This window comes from Callithrix jacchus, chromosome 15 (assembly GCF_049354715.1).
Source record: "Callithrix jacchus isolate 240 chromosome 15, calJac240_pri, whole genome shotgun sequence".
Lineage (NCBI taxonomy): Eukaryota > Metazoa > Chordata > Mammalia > Primates > Cebidae > Callithrix > Callithrix jacchus.
In genome coordinates, this window is record NC_133516.1 from 58,172,898 (window position 1) to 58,190,696 (window position 17,799).

The 17,799-nt window shown below is 35.1% G+C and overlaps 1 protein-coding gene across 1 annotated transcript in view; it reads left to right on the forward strand.

The window, feature by feature from the left end:
* The window catches only part of CNTN6 (contactin 6), a 527,574-nt gene that overhangs the window by 142,247 nt on the left and 367,528 nt on the right, over positions 1 to 17,799 (forward strand). The window contains exons 3-4 of the mRNA XM_078350141.1: positions 4,512 to 4,625; positions 13,123 to 13,271. The gene's annotated coding sequence lies outside the window, so the exon portion shown is untranslated. The remainder of the gene's footprint in view (positions 1 to 4,511; positions 4,626 to 13,122; positions 13,272 to 17,799) is intronic.

Sequence of the window (17,799 nt, forward strand, 5' to 3'; positions counted from 1 at the left end):
GTCAGATTTTTTATCTTCATTTTTTCATAGTTTGAGATTCTTTGATTATTAAAATAGAAAGGAACTGGTTTTCTAAAGAAACTGGATTTCCAAAGGAACTGGATTCAAAGTCACTTCTATCTTATGAACCCACTGTTTACATGAAATCTGATGAAGAAGACCAATAGGAAAAGCAGCAGAGTCTCTGGTTCAATCAGAAAGGTCCTGGCCACCACAAAACTTCTAACTTGCTCCTTGCCATGGTGGCTCAAGAACTTTGTGAGGTATAGTTTGAAAACTACTGATTTAGTCAAATGGTACTTTAAGAGAGATTAAAAATTTCTGGAGATATGGCATGAACTGAATTATTCAGGATCACTCTTAGAAGTGAAGGCAAAACTTAGAATAGAAATGAGTTCAGTATACATTTAAAATAGCTTTCTCCATAGAAACATTCCTGAAAAACTTTCACCCTTACTGATCATGGTGTCTTCCCATCTTCTCAGCAAACACATTATTTATTGACTATGTATGAAGTGCCATCATGTAATTTGTAAAATGTTTCATGTCAGTGAAGTAATCTAGGAGAATTGAAAATGCTTTTCAATTCTGCATACAATTCTACATACCTACATAGCACAGCTTTTTGAGTCCCACAGAGTGCTTTTGGTCTATATAAACAAACAATGGTATAAAAGAAAGATAAGACCAATAGTAGAATATTGTACAGTATTGCTTTGGGGGCAGTATATAGCACAGAACACTTTTATACAGAATGTGACATGTGTTTCAAAGGAAAGGATTTTATGCAAAAGTAAACTTGAGAAAGTCTGTACTAAACAAAGTTAAACAGTTAACAATTGCCTCCTCAGAGTTTTGAATATACTAACGTATAATAAGAATCTGCAATAATTGACATTTTTCCAATTTTCCATAGAGTCTTAAAATGTGTTTGATATTGCATGCCTCAAGTTAATAGTCTGCAAAATATATTTAGTAAAATGTAAGAAAAAAACAAGACTAGAAGTTAGAAGTTTGATGATTTGAAATCAAACCCTGTGCCACAAACCTTTGGAAAACAACTTGTCTGATCCTCAGTCTCTTCATCCATATTGCCTATTTGAAAGTTAAATATTAAAGAAGATTAATATAAAAGGCTTTGCAAAAAGTTAAGCTTCACTGAAAGATAAAGCATGTTTATTGTGTTGTAAGTTTACAAACATAACTTTAATGATTGACTTGAATAGAGGCATAAACAGCATCCCTTCAACATTTTTAGAATAAAAAATAATATAGGTAATAGTGTCTCAAATAATAAACCAAAGTTTTTTCAAATAACTTGCAATTATGATGGACATTTTTCAATTTTATTTAGTAGCTGAGAATTTGAAAGTTAATTACTTTGTTTTGAACTTATTTCTTCCAGGAAGAACCTAATTGAAAAATTACCAAATTCTGTATTTTTGTAAACATAATAAAAAGATAGCTTGAGTAAATATGTAAATCTACTTAATTTTTTTCTTTATGACGGGTTACTAAAATTAAACAAATTTACATTTCTTTTTTTTTGGCGGGGGGGGGGAGTTTCGCTGTTGTTACCCATTTCGGCTCACCGCAACCTCTGCCATCTGGGTTCAAGCAATTCTCCTGCCTCAGCCTCCCGAGCACACCACCATGCCCAGCTAATTTTTGTATTTTTAGTAGAGATGGGGTTTCACCTTGTTGACCAGGATGGTCTCCATCTCTTGACCTCGTGATTCACCCACCTCAGCCTCCCAAAGTGCCGGGATTATAGGCGTGAGCCACCGCACCCGGCCAACAAATTTACATTTCTGACAAAGAACAATATAGTCTGTCTACCAATTTATACTTTGCATAATGTAATACTAAGTCTAAGAAGATATGCAAGGCATGGTGGCTCACACCTATAATCTCAGCACTTTGGGAGGGAAAGGTGATAGGACTGCTTGAGACCAGGAGTTCAAGACCAGCCTGGGAAGCATAGTGAGATCCTATAGTTACCAAAAAAAAGAAAAAACCATGACTAGGCATAATGGCACTGGTCTATTGTTCCAGCTACTCAGGAGGATGAGGTGGGAGGATTGCTTGAGCCCCAGAGTTTGAGGCTGCAGTGAGCTATGATCACACCAATGTACTTCATCTGGACAATAGATTAAGAACCTGTCTCGAAAGGAAAAAAAAAAATCTAGGAAGATAAATTCAAGCTGTCAGTTATTTTAAAAATAATTAGTTATAATAATTTCTAAGGAAATAAGGCTCTTTTGAAACAACTAATATTTTGATTTATACTAATTTGCATTGCCATGTCATCAAAACACTTTTGTTGTAGAAGGACTACAAAAGGTCTTATTAGAAATGTTTTAACGAATAGCAGTGCTCATTTAAAGGAAAATGAAGACTTTTAGGTCAAAAGAATGTCTAATTGATATAAATGGCAAGGTTTGCCCTCATTTAAATTTGGATAAAATCAAAGAAGAATATTAATTCCATGAGGGTAGGCATTCTGTCTACTTAACTTAGCTTACTACTAAATCTCAGAGACCAGAAGAATACTTGAAATATACAAGGTGCTTTATACAAATTGTTCATAAGACCCAGGATTGACAGTGCCCTGATGCCTGACAGTGGGATATAAAATAAATATCCTTTCAGAAAAAGATAACATTGTCTAAACTTTCAAATTATTTCTATAAACACTATTTCAATGTTTCCTACACAGAATAAAATATGTCCAAACAGATAAATAAATTGCACCATAAGCAACAGACAGGAGAAACAGAAGCACAGTCACTATAGATACTGGAGATTAAAAAAAAAACAGATAAATTCGCAAATTTGTAATGAACTCTCAACTTTGAATTGCATAATCAACTAAAATATATTCAATAATCAAGGTTAAATAAATAAAATGTAATGTAACAGGTCTAAAACATAACCAAGTAAAATCCTATAATAGATAAAATAATCAAAGTTAACAATTTAATGGATGTTATAGTGGGAAAACTGATTTACTGAAACAGAATTTAGTTAAAAGGAGTAATATGCTGAGAGATATGTTAGAAAAAACTATCCAGAATTAAGAGAGTCAAAGGGACACAATATAGAAAATTGAGTAGGAAACAAAAAGATATAATGAGAAGGTCAAATAGAAGAGTAGTGAATGGAAAGAATAAGAATTAAGCAAAGAAATATTCAATGAATGTTGTGATCTAAATGTGTCCCTCCAAAATTCATGTTACAACCTAAAACCCAATGTGATATTATTAAGAGATGGGGTCCTTTGGAAAATTAAGTCATGAGAACTCTGCTCTCATAAATGGGATTACTGCCCTTGTAAATGGGCTCGAGGACTTAGCATTTGTCCCTTCCACCATGTGAATATGCTGAGATAAGGCACTACCTATGGAGCAGAGAGTGAGCTCTTACCAGATACTCTCCTGGCACTTAGTTCTTGGTCTTCCCAGTCTCCAGAACTGTAAGAAATAAATTTCTGTTACTTATAAATTACTTGGTCTAAGGTATTTTGTTACAGCAGCATAGACAGACTAAGACAATGAGGTTGATCCTTGCCCAAAAGAAGTAGAATTCATAAATCCACAGGATCAATAGGCCTAACAAATATGGAGCAGTATAAATGGAAGTTAGCACCTAGTCATATTGTAGCAAAATGTCAGTAAAACAAATACAAATGTAAAATAATAAATAAAAAAAGAAAAATAACAGGATACCTTCAAAGGAGCCTCAGTTAGAATGGCAACTAACTTCTTGAAAATAATAATGAAGAACAGAAAACAGGCCCGATACCCTGGCTTATGCCTGTAATCCCATCACTTTGGGAGGCCAACGTGGGTGGATCACTTGAGGGCAGGAGTTAGAGACCAGCCTGGCCAACATGGTGAAACCCCCTCTTTACCAAAAATATAAAAAAAAATAGCTGGGCGTGGTGTCATGTGTCTGTAATCCCAGCTACTCAGGACCCTGAGCGGGGAGAATTGCTTGAACACTGGAGGCACAGGTTGCAGTGAGACGAGATCCTGCCACTGCACTCCAGGCTGGGTGACAAAAAAACAAAAAAACAACCAGAAAACACTGGAATAATATTATCAATTCCCTGAAAAAGTAATAAAGAGAATTATATAATATTCAATGAAAATATCATTTTGGTAATATTGTTTAATAATCAAGGTGAAATAAAGACATGTTTCAAAAACAAAAATTGAGGGAATTTACCAGCATAACCTGCTGAGTCAGCTTATGTTTTCCAATCATGGTTTTGTTAAAGTGTAACTGGTAATGCACCTACATAGAAATAGGATATGAAGGTCAGTCTTAAACTCCTGACCTCAAAGCCCCTGGAATCCCACTGGGCTTTGTGACTCCTTTTGTAAATAAGTATGGAAGACATAACACTATAAGACTTCTACAGTAAGGTCATAAATATTATTCTCTTCTCTTGTCTGTCTGTCTGCCTGTCTGTGTGTCTTTCTTGCTTCCTTGAATTTGGACTTTAGAACTCAAGCACGCTGTGAGTTAACTCTAACCCAGGCCACATTTGGAGAGCACACAGAAAATAACAGGAAAAGAAACTGAATTCCCCATCAATAGACAGCATCAATCCCAGACAGGTAAGAAAACAAGACTTCAAAGGATTCCAGTGCTCAACCTTTTTATTCTTCCAACCAAGGTTCCAAACCTCTGGAGTAAAGATTAATTATCTCACATACCCTATCTGCATTTCCAACACACATAAACTATGATAGACAATATAAACAACTTAGTTTTGAGAATTAAGTACTTGAAACTAATTTTGGTGCCAAGAATGGGGTCTTATGTAACAAAGACTTTAAAAAGCCACAGTGGCAATGAATGGGAGATAGATGGAAGTTGAAAGGCCTTTGAAAAGGCTGAGAGTGGAAGCCTGCTGGAGACTGTCAGGGAAAAATTATAAAAAGAAAATTAAAGAGGAAAATTGGGAACTCAAAGAAAGGGAATCCTTGTTATATACTGGCAAAAAGTTTAGCAACACTACACTCACAATAAAGTAGTAAGTAGAAAATGTACTTAGTGAAATGGATAATTTATTTCAGGAGATTTCTGGGTAGAGTGTAGAAATGCTTCCTGGCTTCTTTCTGCTGCTTATAATAAAATGCTAGACAAGCGAGATAAACAGGAAGGCCTGTTAAGTAGAGAGGATCCAAGACTTGGATTCAAAAATAAAACTCTCTTTCCAGCATCTCCAAGATTCTCAAAAAAGAAAGTATTTCAGAGCAAATCAATATTCTTTATAAAGACTGCAAGTATATAAAATGGTGCCTATGAGAATTGCAGAGTGAAACAGAAGTTCTTTTATGGATCTTAAAGACAGGTTATATTTTTTAGAATTCATTTTTAAAAATAAATCTCAAATGCTGGGGTCTTCCAGGACCACTTAATAACCAGGAAACCAAATTAATAATCTAGAGCATAAAATGAATATAATTTCTCAAATCAACAGTACCATATTTAATCAAATATGGCCATTGTTAGATACATCTTTTTCATATAAAACTAAAAAAAAAATCTGACAAAGTGACACAATACTCGTTGTATAAAATCCTCTTATTACTAAACGTTGTATTTATACTAATTACATTCAGTTATTTAAGGTTTTTTTAGATTCTTATAAATAATTTCTGTGTGGTATGTAAAAAGAGAAATATTTTTGTTTGTTTGAGATAGAGTTTCCCTCTTGTTGCCCAGGCTGGAGTGCAATGGCGTGACCTCAGTTCACTGCAAACTCCACCTCCAAAGTTCAGGCAATTCTCCTGCCTCAGCTTCTGGAGTAGCTGGGATTACTACTCACACCCGGCTAATTTTGTGTTTTTAGAAGAGATAGGGTTTCTCCATGTTGTTCAGGCTGTTCTCCAACTCCTGACCTTAGGTGATCTCCCACCTCAGCCTCCCAAAGTGCTGGGATTACAGGCGTGCGCCACTGCACCCATCCACAAGATAAATATTTTTGAAATGGTTAAAGTGTTTCTAAAGCATCTTAAAATTACATTCCAATTATTTTGAATACCTTTATAACTCAGAGCTGTTGGTGTCATTGTTTTCCTACACCATACTTTGTTTTGTGCCATCCAAAACATTATTGGTGCAGCATTTCTAAAAGATTCCTTCACTGTTATCTGCTGGATTTTCTTCTACGCTCTGACACCTCATCCATTCTGCAAATTTTACTGCTTTCCTGATTTTACCAGATGATAACAATAGAAGTTTTTCAGGAAATATCTAAAACCCATAGTTCTCAAGTGATTCTTAGGTGATTTAATAATTTTAAATGTCAAAGGGCCACAGGTATCCAGTGATGCCACCAAATAATGACAGAAATTATATGTGTGCAAGCAACTACTTCACGGATGCTTTCTGGCCAGCGATAATTTTAAGATGTTCTGATTGTGAACTGTCTCAAGATTAAGATGTTAAATTGTAAAAAAATATGCACACCAGAATCAATAAAAGATGGTATTTTGCATAAAACTGTTTGTCACTTAACAGCATATATTGTCCTATTCCTAGAGTAATTTAATAAGTTCATTCAGGTTTTTTGTTGATCCAAGAGTGACACCCAGAAGGATATAAATGAATTTGATTTTTCCCTTTCCCAAAAGCAACCTCAAATTTATATTAGAGACTTTGTAATGTGAAGGATTAGACCCTGCCTACATAGAGTGATTGAATTTAATTAGAATCACAAACCCTAACTAGTTGGTTAGTTACTTCAGCTGCCTAAATAATGTAAATGAAAATTATATGGTGCCAGTGCTCCTCTGATCAAGACAGCTTTGAGAAACGATCTGTTTGGTGTGAGAAAATAAGTAAAATTTTGATAAATATCAGGGCTCTGCAAGTTGAATCTGATGATATCCAGCAAGTCTAATAATAAGGTGGGGTATATCATTCATAGCTTTCCAAGACTTTCATAAGCTCATTTGTATTTCCACAGTTCCAAATTTCCTGGAGAATAAACACAAGAGCTACAACTGAATGGTAGATCCTTATGCATTCCAAATGGCCACAAACATGTACTCTCTTCATGGAAATTTTGCCAACTCTGGCTATTCACATGGGTTTTAAACCAAGTTCAATATTCCAAATAACAAGTGCCCCAGAATTATGAGAGTCAAACATTCACTTTAAAAAATTTGTGTAGCTAATATTAGGGCATGAAAGTACTTTTCTTGCTAAGAGATATAGAATGTATTTGTACTGATAGCTCACTATTTATGAAATATATCATTTATATCTGCAGTCTGCTATTTAGGCCCATCTATATGTATATGATTATTTGCAATCTGTAAATAGTTATAATTACATATAGCCAAGCAAAAGCATGGTGAGCTTTGTGACACCTGCAAATTTCTCTCCAAACTGAGTGTAATTGCTGCTGATCAGCTAGTTATCAATAATTTTTTTTCAGCTTGCTTTATATCAGTAATTTTAATATGAACATATTCATATTTCAAGCATCATCAGAATAGTATGTTTCTTTCAGTTAAACTTTGCTATGGGTTTTAGCCTTTGGATAGAATCAGTGAGTTAAATTTTACAGTCATATGTTTAACATGAGAGGAGGCTACATGAAGTATATCACTTTGATCAGGTCTGCAAGTAATGTATTAATAGTATTTACATTCCTGACCCCGAAAATCAGTTCATTTAAAATTTCTGTCTTGTTCAACATATTGGCAAGGGCAAGACTGCTGGGAAAACAATTTGAAATGCTAATGTGGTATGAAGTGATAGGGATGTCCAGAAGAGATTGGAGTGAGACTTTCAAATCTGGGCCTGTGGCAGAAAATGGAGAAAAATTTGCATGTTCTCTGGCTTTGTTATTAAAGTAGGAGGATAGCATTCAGATGTCGCTCTGTTCAATAGTAGAGTACAGTGGTAAATGCTCTGCACTTAAAATTTAAAGGGGTCAGAGAGAGGGGTTAAGATGCTGACCCAAGGTCACTAACATAAAAGAAGGAGGATTTGCAGTTTATTCCAATGTTTTGTTTTGTTTTACTCTATAAAAACAATGACTATTATAGGTAATCTTGTGTATTAGAAATATACATATATTTGATATATATAAAATATATATCATTATAATCATATAATTGATTATAATCATTATATATCAAATATTTCTATCTTGTTCAACATATTGGCAAGAGCAAGACTGCTGGGAATATATATATGTTTGATATATAATGATTAAATATGTGTGTGTGTATATTAAAAACTTCACACTATCTCTTCCACGGTGTTGAATTTACTTGAGTCACAATATGCATGGTTGAAATGATTAGCCAGTAAAAGTAAGCAGTGTTTACTGTGAGGGGAGAACAGTAAGCATTGGTATCCACAAAGAAAGGTCTATCATCTATTAAGGCATAAGACACCATCCACAAAACTTAGTGGTTTAATCTAATAACCATTTATGATTTCTCTGACATCTATGTATCAGCTGAGTGGTTCTGCTGATCTGGACCAGGCTTGGCCCATCTTGGCTAGGCTTCCTTGTGCATCTGTGCTCAGCTGGCAGGTGAGCAGGGCACTGGGTGCCCTGTTATGGACCTCACCCAGGTCTGGCACTTGGCTGGCAGTCACCTGGAACAACAACACACAATAGGCCTATTATCTTTCATTGTCCAGCAGAATATTCTGAGCTCATTTTTATGGTTATGGCAAGTATTGAGAGTGAACGGCAATGTGCAGACCCTTGGAACTGGCACATTTCATGTCCACTACACTCTTTTTGACAAAGCAATTCATGCAACCAATCTAGATTCAATAGGTAGAAAAAACATACTCTCATCATGATGGGAAGAGCTATAAAGTCATATTGCAAATGGCTTGAATATAAACAGGACATATTTTTAATCATTCTACTAGACCATGAATATTTTAGAAATAAAAGAGAAAATCTTTCAAAAGAGGTCACAGTTGAGCTGAACCTGAGTTAAATAAATGTTATAAATGCAAAAATAAAAAAGGTGAATGTTTTGGCTCATGCAGAGATAAAGAAGTAGAGTACTAAAAGTGTAAATAATTGAAATTTCATGATATCAATTTTATGTAGAAGTCCTTACTTTAATTTATATGAAGTGTTAATTGTTGAAAAAGTGAGATGAAGAAATTATACTCTAAAATCTCCTTTTTCCTCTTATCGCTCCCTTTTCTCCAAACAATAAAATTGTCCAATATCTACATTTTTCCATAGCTATCTTTAGCTCTTTCAACTCTAAACACATTCATTTAACTGTGGAATAATTTACATGTGTTCAACAATAAATAAAAATATAGAAAAGTGATAGATTAGTGTTTCTCTAGGCTCACAATGTGTTTAATTTCTATATGGTGTAAGTCACCCATATTTATTTTTCTCCTGTTCTTATATTTTTATGTCCATTACAGTAAAGTAAGTTTCTTGCAGGAGAGTTTCTAATGTTTCTGTTTGTTTGCATTTATTAAAGAAAAAATAAAACATGGAGCCCTAAATTGTTTTCAGGAGGCAACAGGCTTTGTTGGGGCAAGCATGTATGCATACCAGAGGAAGTAATGAAGTCATTTACACTATTCACTTTCCTCACAAGAAAGCTGCCAAGAAAAGGCTAGCAAAGACACAGATCCATTTTTAAACCTGGAAAGGACCTAAGAACTTCTGTAGATCAATCTTTTTCTTATATAAATGAAGAAACTGAGGCATAGAGTAAAACTTTGGTCTCTATGTGGTTGTGCAACCACACATCTAGTGATAGACCTGGGGCTACTATGACCAAAAACCAGCAGTGGAAAAACTGATGATACATAGTTGATGCGAGTGAGTAAACCTGGTACCTGCCAGGCACCTTTGTAGTTGCTCAAGGACTCCATCTGATTGTGACAACCTGCACAATGTAATGGTTGTACTGCTTCACTCACTCCTTCCAAATCTCATGAAAGTTCATCTTTTGACCAGATCTAATCTGTCACTAACCTAATCACTAACCTATAGTGATTAGGATTTGGGAAAACAGTAAACTTTACCCATTCTATCCCAGTAAAACCACCCCAGCTGGTAACCTCTGATCCACTCTAACTGTAAAATTCTTCAGGCATCACTCTGCTAAATAATTATTTTAGAACAGCAAAGTTATAATGTGAATAGAGTGAAATATAACTTTTTAAAACATTTTAAAATTTCTGTGGTGTAATGTAATTGTGACCCTTGATGAACCTCAGTTTTCCTCTTCAATATCTCTCATCAAACAAACATTTTTAAAAATGTAATACTCTTCCTGTCAAAATGTTCATAAAACAGCTCTATTTGGATCTCTCTCTCTCTCTTTCTCTCTCTCTCTCTCTCTCTCTCTCTCTCTCTCTCTCTGTCTCTCTGTCTGTCTCTCTCTTTCTCTCTAATTCTATCTCTCTTTTCATTACTCTCTCCATAGCTAGCTAACTAGTTAGCTAGGTAGAATAGATAGATAGGCAGACAGACAGAGAGATGATTGAAAGATAGAGACATAGTTTTAAATAGCTTCATTACATAATTGAATATTAAAATTCTGAAACTGTATTATTTTTCTTTGTAAACTTCCAAAGAACATAGACTTCTCTTTTTCTTTAGTCAAATTTTTGGTGCTTTCCTGACAGCTAAACCAGCACAGGTGCAGAAAGGGTGGCCATTGAGATCTTACTGTCTTCCCCAGTATATTTTCTCATGTGTGTTGAACCTACCCAGAGATGAAATAAACTCTTAAAGGGCAAGCATTGTTTGTAGTACTACCAAGAGGAAAGGTTCCTTCTATAAAACACAAACATTTATCAGACCCACTCAACACTAAAAAAAAGGATGGGGATATGGAAACAATTGTCCTGGTCATCTGAGGAAATACCCACTGGATACTTTAGGCTAAGTCATGTTTGACCTAAACTTCCCAATAATGACCTCCTAGCTCTTTGTGGATATGTTTGAATGTCCACTTAAGTTTATGCCTCTCCACTTTTCCTTCTGTTTGTCCAAATACAATATCAAGATCATCCCCAGATGATTTTTTATTATACTCTGCTTAGGTCTACCAAGGTGCATGTGTTAGGGCCACGGAAGCCTCTGCTTCCAATTATTTCTGCCCTGCAGGCAATTCTCATAAAGAAGCTTTCCTTGCCAAGTTCTAGTTATTATTTCCTGAGGCCTTTTTTTCCCCTTTCCAAGATACCTCTTGAGAGCAAAACTTCTGATAGAACTGCAACTTTGTGACACTAGATATTACAAGAATCTCTCATTATTTTGGCTTTTTCACTTCCTGACTTTTTACACACTTATAATTATATGCTTTTCAGTCTTTCCATTCAGATTAAAGCAGTTTTCTTTAAGACTTTTTTACCTTTCCTTTATTTCTGTGGTTATTATTAGAAAGAGAGCCTTCTAGGAACCTCCTTGAAATTACCAGCATATTTCATTCATTTTTAAAGTTCTTTTCAATATTTTTCTTTTAACTTGTTATGACCTGAATATTATTATAACCATAATATGGTGGCAAAGCTGTCACCCTCTTTGCACATTCATTGGTGTACTTAAAGAGACACTTATGATATCACGGATGGAATCCATGTTGTTCTTACTCATATGTCTAAACAAAGTCAAAAATATTGCTTAGAATCCTCAGAGACATAGGTTCTGGATATGCCCACATTTTGCAGGATTCTGAAAATACTTTACTGTTGTATCTTTCAGGCAAATCAATCAGAACTTTAGTCATATCATAACATAATAAGTGAATCCAATATTCCTCTTTGGGTCATATAGAAGGAACATATATCTGATTGGTATACCAATATAAATTTTATTAGTTCTAAGACTCTCCCTGTGATTGAGAATCTGCTTCATCTCAAAAATGCTTTGCAGATCTGACCCACTGCAGTTCAGGTTAATAGCACATATGTATAACTTAAAATTACTCAGTTGAAGCTACAGATCTGTTTAATTTAGATTCCATAGTAACGTGTGTGTCTATGTGTCTGCATGCATACATTTGTGTAATCAAAAAGACCATCTAATTACAAAATAAAGTAAAAATTAAGCATTTTAATTATGCATAAATATATTACAGATAGTTGTACAACTTCAAGTCAATTGAAAAGACCATTGGGATGTTAATAATTAAAGTGTGGATTTAGAAGCTTTATTCACTGCTTATGCTACTTAAATATGATTTTCTTTTAACTTTAAATAAAGGCAAAATTTATTCTGACTAAACAACAAAATGGAACCATTGATGTTAACTAATGCCAGGTATTGTGAGCCAGATTTTTCTAGTGTAATCTTTATTGGAGGACAATATGAGATGAAGATCATAGGGAAAACTTGATGAAGCTTATCATAGCAAGATCATATTCCAATTAGAAATAAAAAATAACTTGATTGAAAAAAATGGTAGCATACATATGTATACTTCAAACACACATATATATGTTTACACAATTCAGAAAAAAAAAACAACTGTAAGCCTGAGCACTATGTATAGATATCACGTTTGTGTTTAGATATTTAACCTTGCAAATTTTACTTGTGCTGGAATTCAATTTTCCATTTGTAGAATCACTGAGTCAGTTAGCTTACTAGTCATAGATATCCAAGGATACCAATCTATGATATACATCTAAAGACTTATTAAAACACAAGCAACCTTAGTGAGCAGGATGTCAGTGGGATATAATATAGTGGGTTTTGGAACCACATTCACCAGCAATCAGAGCCTGTCTCTGCTATAATTTGGCCAAGTCACCAATTCTGAGTCTCAGTGCCCATATCTATAAAACAAAGATAATGTATTTAAGGTTTTATAACAATTCGGTGAGGTCATCTAGGTTAAAGACTTCTTACTGAAACTGGCAGATAAAAGTTAATGTTATGGTTCATACTATCATATATTTGAGCTTTTTTTTACCAATGAGGTAATATGTAATTTATCTAGAATCATGCTGTTTTACCATGATCAGGAAATAAAGTAGGTTTTCTTTTCTTTCTTTCTTTCTTTCTTTCTTTCTTTCTTTCTTTCTTTCTTTCTTTCTTTCTTTTTCTTTCTTTCTTTCTTTGTTTCTTTTTTACTGCAGTGACTAGAGAAAAAAAAGTATTGTAATATTTGAGAAACATCTCTGTGGCAAACACATGATCTAGAAGATGTCTCTGATGCCTGGATAAATGAGCCATGGAAAAATGGGCAAACAAAACTGTTCATTTTTTGATAATTCAACCTGGTTAGGTAAGAACTTCCCTGTTAATTGCTTCCCAGTGGTAACTCTCTATTAGCCTTTTGTCTTATGGCTAAAATGGTGCAAGTGGTCCCAGTGGCTGTTGGCAGAATAATCTAACATTTTATGTTCTTGGTTTCAAATACCAAAAACACCTCCCCATGACCAGAAGATTTAGTATAGTCCATAGAGAACCAATTTCCAAATTTTTGGCTCTACCTAGAAGGGTTTTGTCTCATTAAAAAATATCCCACATCTATTCCTTGATTGATAGGATTCAATTATTTTGCCATTTGACCAGACTTAAATCTGATAGACACCAATCATAACTAACTGCCAGCCTGCCAACAAATAATTCAAGAATGCCGTATGGAGAAATTCTTTCTTTAGTAAAATCAATATCAACTAAGCTACCTGCTGAATGATATTGCTGGAAGCATTATAAACACCATGATAAAAAAATTTAACTGCAACCTCTTCGATCACAATCACTAACAATGTTCCTCATAGCTTGAAGCTGAACTGAACAGAAGCAGAATGTATAAAACAGGGATGTTTTAGGCATTGACACTAGATGGGAGGATCCCACTTTTTTGTTCTGTAAATACAGCAATCCTACTTGGCTGTAGGTAAATAATGAAGTAAACAAAATTATGTTCTTCATACTCAGAGCCTCGAGTTCAGGTGCTGGCTATGCTCCTCATTAGCTAATTGTGGGACCTTGAGTATAGGACAACAGTATTTTGGGATTGCAAAATGAGGAAAGTCAGAATAAATTACTTTTAAGTTTCTTTTTATTTAAGTTTTAAAGATTTTCCTTTTGTACTCCCAATGCAGGAACACAAAACTCTCAAAATTCCACTTACAACATAATAATAAAGTTACTTATTGCTTTATTTTTTTTGTTTAATTCAGTTATTCAAGAATCTTGCATTGGGCATCTGTTATATGTCAGGCACAGGTCAAAATTCTGGGGCTGAAACAACAGTCTACATTATTAGGAAACAAATCATAGCAATGAGTCAATCTCTGATTCTCTGTGATATTTCTTGTTACCTTCAGGCCACTGCATTCAGTTATGTAAAGTGGCAATTATTTGGGTAGGCAATTCATGCTAATGCAGGTTGCAGGTTGCCCTTGGTCCCTTATGAAATATAATTCTTGACAGTAGTTATGGTGTGGGAGTTGGCTCTTTTTATTATTTCAAATACATTTACCTTTTTTTTTTTTTTTTTTTTTTGAGACAGTGTCTCTCTTTCACCAGGCTGGAGTGCAGTGGTGTGATCTCTGCTACTGCAACCTCCAGCTGTCCAGTTCAAACCATCCTTCTACCTCAGCCTCACAAGAAGCTGGGACTACAGGCAAAAGCCACCACGCCTGGCTGGTTATATTTTCAGTAGAGACCATGTTTCACCATATTGGCCAGGATAGTCTGGAACTCCTGACTGCAAGTGATCCACTCACCTCAGCTTCCCAAAGTGCTGAGATTAAGGTGTGAGCCTTTGCACCTGGCCAGGATTTAGAGAAGCACAAACTAAACCAAAAAAGTAAAGTTTAAGATGAAATTAAATTAATTCTCTGATGTTTCAATATTATATTCTGATAACAATTTCAGAATGTGGCCGGTTGTGGTGGCTCACACCTGTAATCCCAGGGCTTTGGGAGGCTGAGGCAGGTAGATTATGAGGTCAGGAGTTGGAGACCAGCCTGTTCAACATGCTGAAACCCCATCTCTACTAAACGTACAAAATAGTCAGGTGTGTTGGTAAGTGCCTGTTATCACCACTACTCTGGGGGCCGAGGCAGGAGAATCTCTTGAACCAAGGAGGCAGAGATTGCAGTGAGCTGAGATATCATGCCTAGGTGACAGAGGGAGCCTCCATCTCAAATAATAATAATAATAACAATAAATCACAATGTTAGGTAAAAATGAATAAATTATAGTTTATTTGGTAGAAGGTATATTAAGACATGGGATCCAAAATGCTGGAATGAAATTCGACTACCAATTGAATAAGGTAATATTTAAGATCCCTTTAAACTTCAAACGACAAGATTCTCTATACCTTTGGGTTGCTTCTTTATATTTCAGAGTTTAAAATTCAAACTTCCAATTGTTGGACTCATATATGATCTCAAGTTTGATACATGATACCCAGGGCTGATTTTTCTTCCCTTCCTGCCTGCCTGCCTTCCTGCCTTCTTCCTGTCTTCCAGCCTTCCTGCCTTCCCTCCTGTCTTCCTTCCTGCTTTCCTTCATGCCTGCCTTTCTGCATCCCTTCTTCCCTTCTTGCATTCCTCCCTTCCGCTCTTCTTTTCTTTCTTTATCTCTTTCTCTTCCTCTCTCCTGCCCTCCCTCCCTCCCTTCCTTCTCTCACTCTTTCCCTTCTTCCCTCCCTCCTTCCCTCCCTTCCTTCTTTCCTTCTGTCCTCCTCATCCTTCTTATTCTTCCTCCTCCTCCTATTCTTCTTCTTTCTTTCTTTCCTTTTCTTTCTTTCTTTTGAATTAAAAACAATACAACAGGGCCGGGCGCGGTGGCTCAAGCCTGTAATCCCAGCACTTTGGGAGGCCGAGGCGGGTGGATCACGAGGTCAACAGATCGAGACCATCCTGGTCAACATGGTGAAACCCCGTCTCTACTAAAAATTACAAAAAATTAGCTGGGCACGGTGGTGCGTGCCTGTAATCCCAGCTACTCAGGAGGCTGAGGCAGGAGAATTGCCTGAACCCAGGGGGCGGAGGTTGCGGTGAGCCGAGATTGCGCCATTGCACTCCAGCCTGGGAAACAAGAGCGAAACTCCGTCTCAAAAAAAAAAAAAAAAAAAACAAACAACAACAACAAAAAAAACAATACAACAGAGAAAGCCTCCAATCTAAGTAAAAGAGAAATGATCCACCTCTAGAGCCTACGTAACACTAAAATAATGTGTCACACATTATAAACCACAACCGCAAAAGTAATTACTCACTTATTTTAAAAATCCTACAAAAGTTAAGACTGTGATTTCAAATGGAGTTTACTACATAAGCAGCCAAAATCCTGCCCTTAAAAAGCTTTAATATTCAAATTAAACTTGAAATATTTTGTACCAGACTGAAACACATAAAATTAACACCACACACACACATACAAATACACTCACCTGACACACACACACACATAAACATACATACACACACAAACTTGAAGACAGAATTTCTAATAAGATTGAAATGCTGATTTATATAGCACAAAATAACTTTAGAGCATCCAGGTATTAATTTTAACTACAAAGAATACTATACAAGTAACATATTGGTTCCCAGGAGTGTATAAACAAAAAATTTTCTGTTCTTTATTTTTAAATTTATCTTCATAGATTCATTGGTAGTTTGCAACAGCACCTTAAAGGTTTATTTAGTCAAATGAATGACCAAAGATCCTAAAAAAGTGGTTTAAAGTATTATCAAAGTTGAGGGGAATGGAGTTGTTTATTGCACCTGGTTATTTCTAATCCAATATGAATTAATATACTAGTAAAATCCTGCCTAGAAAATGTTGTGTTTTCTATCAGAATTGTAATTTGTAGTTTGCCATATCACATTACTTTTAGCTGTAGTGAAAAGTGGTCTTTAAATCAATCGACTAGAAAATCATCTTCTGCAACCTTGCAACAATGGAAATAATGAAAAATAGATTCAGGGATTATCTAAATGGGAAAAAAGTTCAACAAAAATGAACAGAATTTAGTGTCTTTCTAAGAAACCCTTACATACAAGTGAAATTTGTTAGCAAAACTGGTATTTGGGGTCTTAGCTGACAAAATAAATATTAGCAGAATGGAAGCATTCAATCAACTTCTTTTCAAGTCTCCTTTTTCATTTCCTAAATAAATAGCCTCTCTAAGGGTACTCAGATAGGCTGGATGGACAACAGGTATGAGAATCCTGGATAAATCAAACAGCATTTTTTGAAATGAAAATGCCAAAAGAGAAAAATATAAAATCAAGACCTATAGGTGTTCTATTATTGTTTGGTTGGTTTTTAGTATTAAATTGGGAGACAGGAATTCCTGATGATATACTAAAGTTCCTTCTGGAATATTGGAAAGAAAATAACAAGATACAACTGTAGAAACATGAAACTCAAACATGAAATTATCTGAATTCTACATTATTATACTAACTGCAAAAATGTGCCCTAGATTGGGGAAAAAAGCATATGTTTGTTTATTCACCCATTTTGCATTCAATATCTATTTCTTGAATACATTCCTGTCTCAAGAATCTAAAAATTTAAAAATTGAGGACAATGCACAGATACATCATTTCTGTGCATTGTCCTCAATTTGTATACAAGGAAATTGAGACTCAAGCAAGAGAGATAATCCAAAAGAAGATGAACATGAGTGTGGCTTAGCGAAGACTTGTATTTTTTTATCCTTGGGAGCAATAGAAGCTAAAAAAGGAAGGATCTCCAAGAACAGTTGTGGTCTTCACAATCAAACTCATTGTTCCTAGAAGCATATTTGAAAAAACTTGAGAGTAGCAATTACTCTG